This window comes from Dendrobates tinctorius, unplaced genomic scaffold (genome assembly GCF_039654945.1).
Source record: "Dendrobates tinctorius isolate UK_male_01 unplaced genomic scaffold, ASM3965494v1 ptg000254l, whole genome shotgun sequence".
Lineage (NCBI taxonomy): Eukaryota > Metazoa > Chordata > Amphibia > Anura > Dendrobatidae > Dendrobates > Dendrobates tinctorius.
The window spans coordinates 12,691,581-12,699,969 of record NW_027361921.1 but is presented as its reverse complement, the minus strand read 5'-3'; positions in this window follow the sequence as shown (position 1 = coordinate 12,699,969).

The following is an 8,389-nucleotide window of genomic DNA, read 5'->3' as shown; positions in this document are numbered from 1 at the left end:
CCCAGTGTGGTCTTCTGCTGCTGCAGCCCATCTGCCTCAAAGTTCAACGCACTGTGCGTTCAGAGATGCTCTTCTGCCTACCTTGGTTGTAACGGGTGGCAATTTGAGTCACTGTTGCCTTTCTATCAGCTCGAACCAGTATGCCCATTCTCCTCTGACCTCTGGCATCAACAAGGCATTTCCGGCCACAGAACTGCCGCTCACTGGATTTTTTTTCTTTTTCGGACCATTCTCTGTAAACCCTAGAGATGGTTGTGCGTGAAAATCCCAGTAGATCAGCAGTTTCTGAAATACTCAGACCAGCCCTTCTGGCACCAACAATCATGCCACGTTCAAAGGCACTCAAATCACCTTTCTTCCCCATACTGATGCTCGGTTTGAACTGCAGGAGATTGTCTTGACCATGTCTACATGCCTAAATGCACTGAGTTGCCGCCATGTGATTGGCTGATTAGAAATTAAGTCTTAACACACAGTTGGACAGGTGTACCTAATAAAGTGGCCAGTGAGTGTATGTAGTATGTATGTAGCATGTAGTATGTATGTAGCATGCATGTAGTATGTATGTAGTATGTATGTAGTATATATGTAGTATGTATGTAGCATGTAGTATGTATGTAGCATGCATGTAGTATATATGTAGTATGTATGTATCATGTAGTATGTATGTAGCATGCATGTTGTATATATGTAGTATGTATGTAGCATGCATGTAGCATGCATGTAGTATGTATGTAGTATGTATGTAGTATATATGTAGTATGTATGTAGCATGTAGTATGTATGTAGCATGCATGTAGTATATGTAGTATGTATGTAGCATGTAGTATGTATGTAGCATGCATGTAGTATGTATGTAGCATGTAGTATGTATGTAGCATGCATGTAGTATATATGTAGTATGTATGTAGTATGTATGTAGTATGTAGTATGTATGTAGCATGCATGTAGTATATATGTAGTATGTATGTAGTATGTATGTAGTATGTAGTATGTATGTAGCATGCATGTAGTATATATGTAGTATGTATGTAGTATGTATGTAGTATGTATGTAGTATATATGTGTTATGTATGTAGTATGTATGTAGTATATATGTGGTATGTATGTAGTATGTATGTAGTATGTATGTAGTATGTATGTAGCATGTAGTATGTATGTAGCATGCATGTAGTATGTATGTAGTATTTTTTTTTTTTTTTTTTTTTTAACATTTAACACATTAGCCGGATGATGGGACTACTACTGTCCCATCATTGGCTAATGTGTCAATCACTGTCATGGTAGCAGGCATCGCCAGATGGGACTTGTAGTCCCATCGGACGATGCTAGCACAGCCCCCCGGACATCAGCACAGCCCCCCGGCAGGCCGGCACAGCCCCCCGGCAGGCCGGTACAGACCCCCACAGGGTGCACAGACCACCGGCAGGCCGGCACAGCCCCCCGGCAGGCCGGTACAGACCCCCACAGGGTGCACAGCCCCCCGGCAGGCCGGCACAGCCCACCGGAGCCTGCACAGCCCCCCTGGCAGGCCGGCACAGCCCCCCGGCAGGCCGGCACAGACCACCGGAGCCTGCACAGACCCCCTGGCAGGCCGGCACAGCCCCCCGAAAGGCCCGTACAGACCCCAGAGAGGCTGTACAAGGGAAAAACAGGATTTTTCTTATTCCGATACCGGAAGTCCCATAGACTTGAATGGGACTTCCGGTATCGGAATCGGCGATACCGATACTTTTTTTTAAGATCGGCCGATCCATTCCGATCCGATACTTTGAAGTATCGGACGGTATCGCTCAACTCTAGTGAACAGTGATCCATATGTAATCCGTTTGCAATGAGAAGATGCGATTTCCTCACATCTAAGTATCCGCGTGACATCCGTATGGCTTGATTTTCTCGCAGCCTTGCAAAATCGACATATAATGACTTCTTGGCCTGAAATTAATTGAAATCAAATTCAGCAACCCTATTTATTGGCTCTACAACAGGTGACACCCTCCAATCTTTGCATTAGAGTCCGTGCTTGTGTTGTGGTATTTCTGCTTTGTGTCAAACATGACAGACAGGCTTACTTTCAACACTACTGAGCGGGTTCTTTTATGCTGGGTTATGTCTTGACGTTTCGGGGAGCCATACCCAGTGATTGTGGATCTGAGGAGGCAGAGACGAATGTGGGTACATACGCTTTTGAGACAACGGCTGACTAAAGGGCATTTCCACCATATATATATTTCTCTACCTAGCCATCCTGACAAGTTCTACCAGTGTTGTCGGATGAGCATGCCCACATTTAACATTCTGACTGAGATTGTGCGGCCTTGGATCACCTTTAAGGACACCAAGATGCGCAAGTGTATTTCTGTAGAGGAGCGCCTTTTACTTACATTTCGGTTTGTATTCATCCTCTATGTTGATGATGTATTCTCCTTGTTTTAAATGTAATGCTCTCATCCAATTTTTTTTCCATGTTGTTTCATTATTTTAACTCACACATTTGTCCTTTCACATTAATTATATGCTGCTTTTAATACAAGCAAAGGCCTTGAATGTTTTTTTTTTTTTCTAGGCAGAGCTTCTTAGCTATTGGGCCTAAATTTTAGGACGTACTATACATGTTTATGGCGGCATGAGTTTTAATTGCTTTTAATGTTGTATCTTTCCTTATAGATTCCTTTCCACTGGCCTTTCCTATGCGGCACTGCATCTTGAATTCTTAATTGGAAAATTCACCATCTCAGGCATTGTACGTTCTACGTGCTCAGAAATATGGTCCCGACTACATCAATCGGTCATGCCTGAGCCAAAAATGGAAGACTGGCTGCAAATAGCCCGTGGGTTTGAGAAAATGTGCCAGTTTCCCAACTGTATTGGCGCACTGGATGGGAAGCACATCCATGTGCGTAAGCCGCCAGACTCAGGGTCCCTATATTTTAATTATAAACAGTTTTTTTCTGTAGTGCTGTTGGCCCTGGACAACATTGCCTACAGGTTTATAATTGTAGATATTGAGGCCTATGGAAGAACTAGAGACTCCAGAGTCTTCAATTCTTCCATTATGGGTTTGCGGCTGTGCAATAATAATTTGGACATCCCACCTGCACGTCAGCTACCAGGGTCAACTATGGAAGGAGTGTCTTATGTGATGGTTGCAGATGAGGCCTTTCAACTAAAACGCAACCTCATGAGGCCCTATCCACGTAGAGCCCTGGACCACCAGCACAGAATATTTAATTTATGGCTATCCCGCGCACGACGACTGGTGGAGTGTGCCTTTGGCATTCTTTGTGCCAAATGGCGGGTCCTGCAGTCAGCCATTCAACTTAGAGAAGGAAATGTGAATGAGTTGATTAAACCCTGTGTGATACTTCACAACTTCACCAGAATCCATGACTGCTCATCATATGATGGTGATGAAGTTGCGTTGCCAAATATTGTCAGGCCTATTATACATGTAATTCATCCACATCTTCAGCCCTCTATACTAAAAGTGCGGGATGTGTTTACAAATTATTTTGTTTCACCAGCGGGATCTATTCCATGGCAAGACAATGCAGTTTCTATGTTTTGATTTTTGTTTTTTAGGTTGTTCAAAATAAAGTAACGTTAAAGTTTGCAGTGTGTTTTGTTTGTGCAATAATGTATGAAATAGGTAAAGCAACACATCACTTAGCACGTCATAACATCACCAAAGAATCATATTGAATTAACTTTTTTAATTCAAAAAATATATTTTTTGCCCTCAAAAATATCATATTTTAGCCATATGGCATATTGGCCATATCAAAGTTGGCTATATTCTTTTTAACAGACAAAGAGAAAAAAAATACAAAAAATAAATAAATAAAACCCTACAAGTTATGGTAGGTTGAGGGTGGTGATACCAGATGCAGATGCAGGATGGTGAACCATGGACGGCTCCTATTGGGGGCTAGAGTAGGGGTAAGATGTGTACGGTGGTGGGTACTCCTGGCTAGAGGCGTGCCCAATTGGTTCATACCTCCCAATATGGCCATGTTGACCATACTCATGTTGGGACCAGCCCCCAACAGTGGGTCTGATAAAGTGGCCATATTGGGAAGGTGCAGTATGGTACAAAAAATGGACCTGTGGAAGCCGATGTTGGGTTGGGGCAGGCTGTGGCTGAAGCGTAAGCATCCGGGGAGGAGGTGGCTCAGAAACTGATTGAGCCTGCACTTCTGATAGTCCCGGCATTTGCAGTTGGTTATTAATAGAAAGCTGCCACCTTTCCAAAAAAGCAAATACCGTGGTTGGATTATTTTGTGGTGTGCAGGCATTAATCAGGATCTGGATTATCCCTCTGGCACGCAGCCTGACCTCATGGGGAATTGGACTGAGGTACCGTGCCAAACAGCGGGCATATGAGAAATTGGAAACGGTCTTAGGAGCGCAGGGAAGAGACTCAGACAAGAGATGGGGTTAAACCACAACGCGCTTCGACGGAGGATCCGTCTTCATCAGGACTTCCACCTGATGAAGACGTATCCTCCGTCAAAACGCATTGTGGTTTAACCCCATCTCTTGTCTGAGTCTCTTCCCTGCGCTCCTAAGACCATTTCCAATTTCTCATTGCTCCTATCCTCCATTGGAGGTTTTCAGCTGGAGCTGCGGTGGAGACCTCACATCCTTGTCTGCCCCTGGGTTGCTTCCTAAGCACTCCTGTATGACTGCTTATCACTGACTCTTATAAACTGCGGGCATGAGCTTCCTCCCCATCATCATTTGAAGTTGTGGCCAAATAGCCCAACACCCCACTGTCCACGTGCCTTCTGGTGCCTGTAGCTGGTCCTTCTCTCCTGCGCTGGGCACGGCGTGTGATGGCTGCAACCTGGGGAGAGGTATCCAGGGCAATATGGTGCTGCTACTGCTGCCCTGGTCCTCTGGATTAGCGTCCTGGGTTGCAGATACTGCTGGTGGTGAGGATGGTGGTGGTGGTTGGGTGCAGCTTGAAGGTGCAGAAGATGGACCAGCCACTTCTTCACCTTCCCCCACTGGATCTATAGGGACCTCGGAGTTGGAAGCTGTCTTCCTCACTGTAATGTTGGACTCTGTGCTGTTTTTTTTTTTAAAAACATATTAAGATTTCAGCCTAACAGCAGGTATAAAATGTTGTGTAATGCATGCACTTACAGTCTCAGATCCAGAACTGGAGCAAGGAAATTCAGCCCGTCAAAGTAAATGTATTTACGCTTGCTGGATGCTACATCCCCACTCTTGGCCCACTGCTGTTTCTCCCGCCTGTATTGTTCCCTACAGCTGTGCCACTGTCTTGTGACATCAGTCACTGCAACGTAACACAAAACAAGTTTTAATATTCTAACAATGTGTTTGTATTGAAAAATGTATTTTACATTGTAATGTGGCCTGCAACTTGGCAAGTGTAAAGTAGGCCACATATTCTGCATAAAAAATACCATATGATGATTTCATGTTAGTTTGGTAACACATGTGTTCCTTTTAGTAGAATTACTTTTTAATGATTGTACTTACTAATTTGCTGCTGGGCCTCACGAGATCTTTCCTCATAGTCGGGGAACATCTGCCTACATATTCTCCTCCATGCTGCCTCCTTACGAGCCTGGTCTGCGTAGTGTGCGTCCCATTGATCCCATAGTTCTGGCCTCTCTTGTACCAGAACTATGAGCATTGCTATGTTACAATGTGTGACCATGATGCTGGACTCCGTGGAGGCGTGCTTCCTGTTCTTTTGTAGAGGCTGCCAGTAGGGATGGGCGAATCTACTCGTTAGGACTCGTTACTCTGCGAGTAGTAGGGGACTCGCAGGAGTCGGTACTCTGCGAGTTTCCAAGCGATTACTCGCACAGTAACGAGTCCAATACAAATCAATGGCAATCCTAGTTTTTTCAGAGTTTATACAAGCAATCCTAGTTTCTTAGCGATTTTGTGTCCCCCTGCTGACACAAAATCGCTAAGAAACTAGAATTGCTTGTATAAAACTCTGAAAAAAAAAAAATAGGAGTTTTAGCGATTTTGTGTCCCCCTGCTGACACAAAATCGCTAAGAAACTAGAATTGCTTGTATTAAACTCTGAAAAAAAAAATAGGAGTCTCTCTCTCTCTCTCTCTCTCCCCAGCACAGGAATCGCTGCAATACTCGCATCCCCATTCATTAACATTGGACTCGCTAGACTTGCAACGAATAGCGAGTTTCCGACTCGGACTCGTTACAGTCTAGCGATTCCGAGTATTTCAGGATTTGCCCATCCCTAGTTGCCAAGGGAATTTGCATGCCAAAGCTTCCTGACAATGCCTGATTCAATTTCCTGTCAACTGGAGAATGCTTGCATATTTCTCGCAAGTCACATGCATGGTCCGTGTGGTATCCATTCTTTTCTCGCACCCATAGACTTGCATTGGCGAGGCTCATCCAATATACAGTGCAAATCGCAGCATGCTGCGATTTCACTCGCACGTATAATACAGAGGAGATAAAAATGGATGATGGGAGCTGCCCAAAACAATGTTTCCATTATTAGGAAGTGGTTCTCCCATACTGTTTGCCTATGCAGTGAATACAAGGCCTGGCCAAAATTTAGACACACCGTAATACCCCTTTGAAAAGATGTACAGCAGGGTCTCCTGAAAAAAATGTTCCCATTTTTAGGAAGTGGTTCTCCCATACTGTTTACTCTCATGGTCCTTTTTTTTAATATAGGCAAGAAGTCACTTCAATACTTGGTATAACATATTTCATAATGGTGGGTACCATACGGAAGAAAGTGATAATAAACGGAAATGTGGAATAAAACAATTATCTTTATTGAGTAACAATAAAATATAAAACAAGCTTAAAAAGATAGGGCAAAAAAGCCTCCAAAAAAAGGGATGGTCCGCAGCAGAAGAAAATATGTATATTATGAATGCAGTTGAATCATTTATAAGACCTTATAAGGTGGTCAAAAAGGTAAAAATCCCCACACATCTGCTGGAGTCAGCCTGCCAAAAGGCAACTTGGTAGGCACAATACAATGCAATTGTTTGTTACTGCCAAGTTTTGCAAAGGAGCAACACTAAATGCTGCCTAGGGATGAAGGGGGGAATCTAAAGGCATCAAGAAATTCACCAAAAATATAAAGGGTTGAAAAAACACAAGGAATCAGTAATGATCAACAATATAAACACCAAATAATCATCCTGGAATAAAGTATGAGTATGCAGGTATATTGAAGCAAATCACAAAGGAATTTACCTGCTACTGAGTGGATGCTGATAATGGTGCTGCAATACGCTATGTGTAGGTTTAACTGCTTTAGAGCGGTCCCCTCGCCCGACAAGCGCCGTTTCGCAGGGTTGCTACTTCTGGGGGCGTGGAGGTATTTGGTGTCATAGGTGTATTTATAGTAAGGTGCAGTGTGCTCTGTATGCTTGTAGATAAGTATGGTGAGTCCCAATAGGTCTTGGTAGCGTGTGTCAAGCAAGTCCCACCTCCTCTTGCAAATGGGACCTCTGGAGCTGCACTCGGTGACACGCAGTGGAACGCACTGCGGTCACGTGTTTGAGCACTTCCGGAGGTCAGAAGGAGAGTTCAAGCCTTGCGCATGCGCATACAACCAGGGCGGAGCTGCGAAGGGAGAAAAGAAGAAAAATCTGGATGTAAACAAACCACAGGAGTGGAAACTGCACATTGGTATGTTAATTAGGGATGGAAAATAATGAATTGATAAACAATAAGGTAATGAAAGGGGGCTGAGTTTTCAAGTGTGGATTACAAATATGAAGCCACATGGAATAATAAGATTAATAAAAGGGAAGATTTGTAATAAAGATTGGGTTTGGAAAGCACAATCTTATAGAATACAATAATTGTAATGCAAAATGGAATCAACTACAAATAGAATGGGTATGGGAACATGTTGGGAAAACTAAGATAAAGGACACAATGAATAATAATAAATAAGGAGTGGGTAGAAGTATAATGTGGGTTGAGGGTAAAAGGAAGGGGAAAAGAAGTGAAAGGGGGATGACCCTTAAAAGGGTGTGCAGACAATATTAATAAGAACCAAATTAGAGAAGAAGGGATAGATATAGGAAACAGTAAAGTGCACTGTTGTCTGTGAAGTGAAAACAAATTCGTTGTGAAATTACACATCATATACACAGCTCTGGCAAAAATTAAGAGACCACTGCAAAATTTTCAGTTTGTCTGATTTTTGTCTTTATAGGTATATTTTTGAGTAAAATGTAAATTGCTATTTTATTCTACAAACTACTGACAACATGTCTTCGAATTTCCAAGCACTAAATTTGTATTTATTTTCAAAAAATGAGAAATGGTCAAAAGAACAAAAAAAAAATGCAGTGCTCGCAGACCTCAAATAATGCTAAGAAAACAAGTTCATAATCATTTAGAA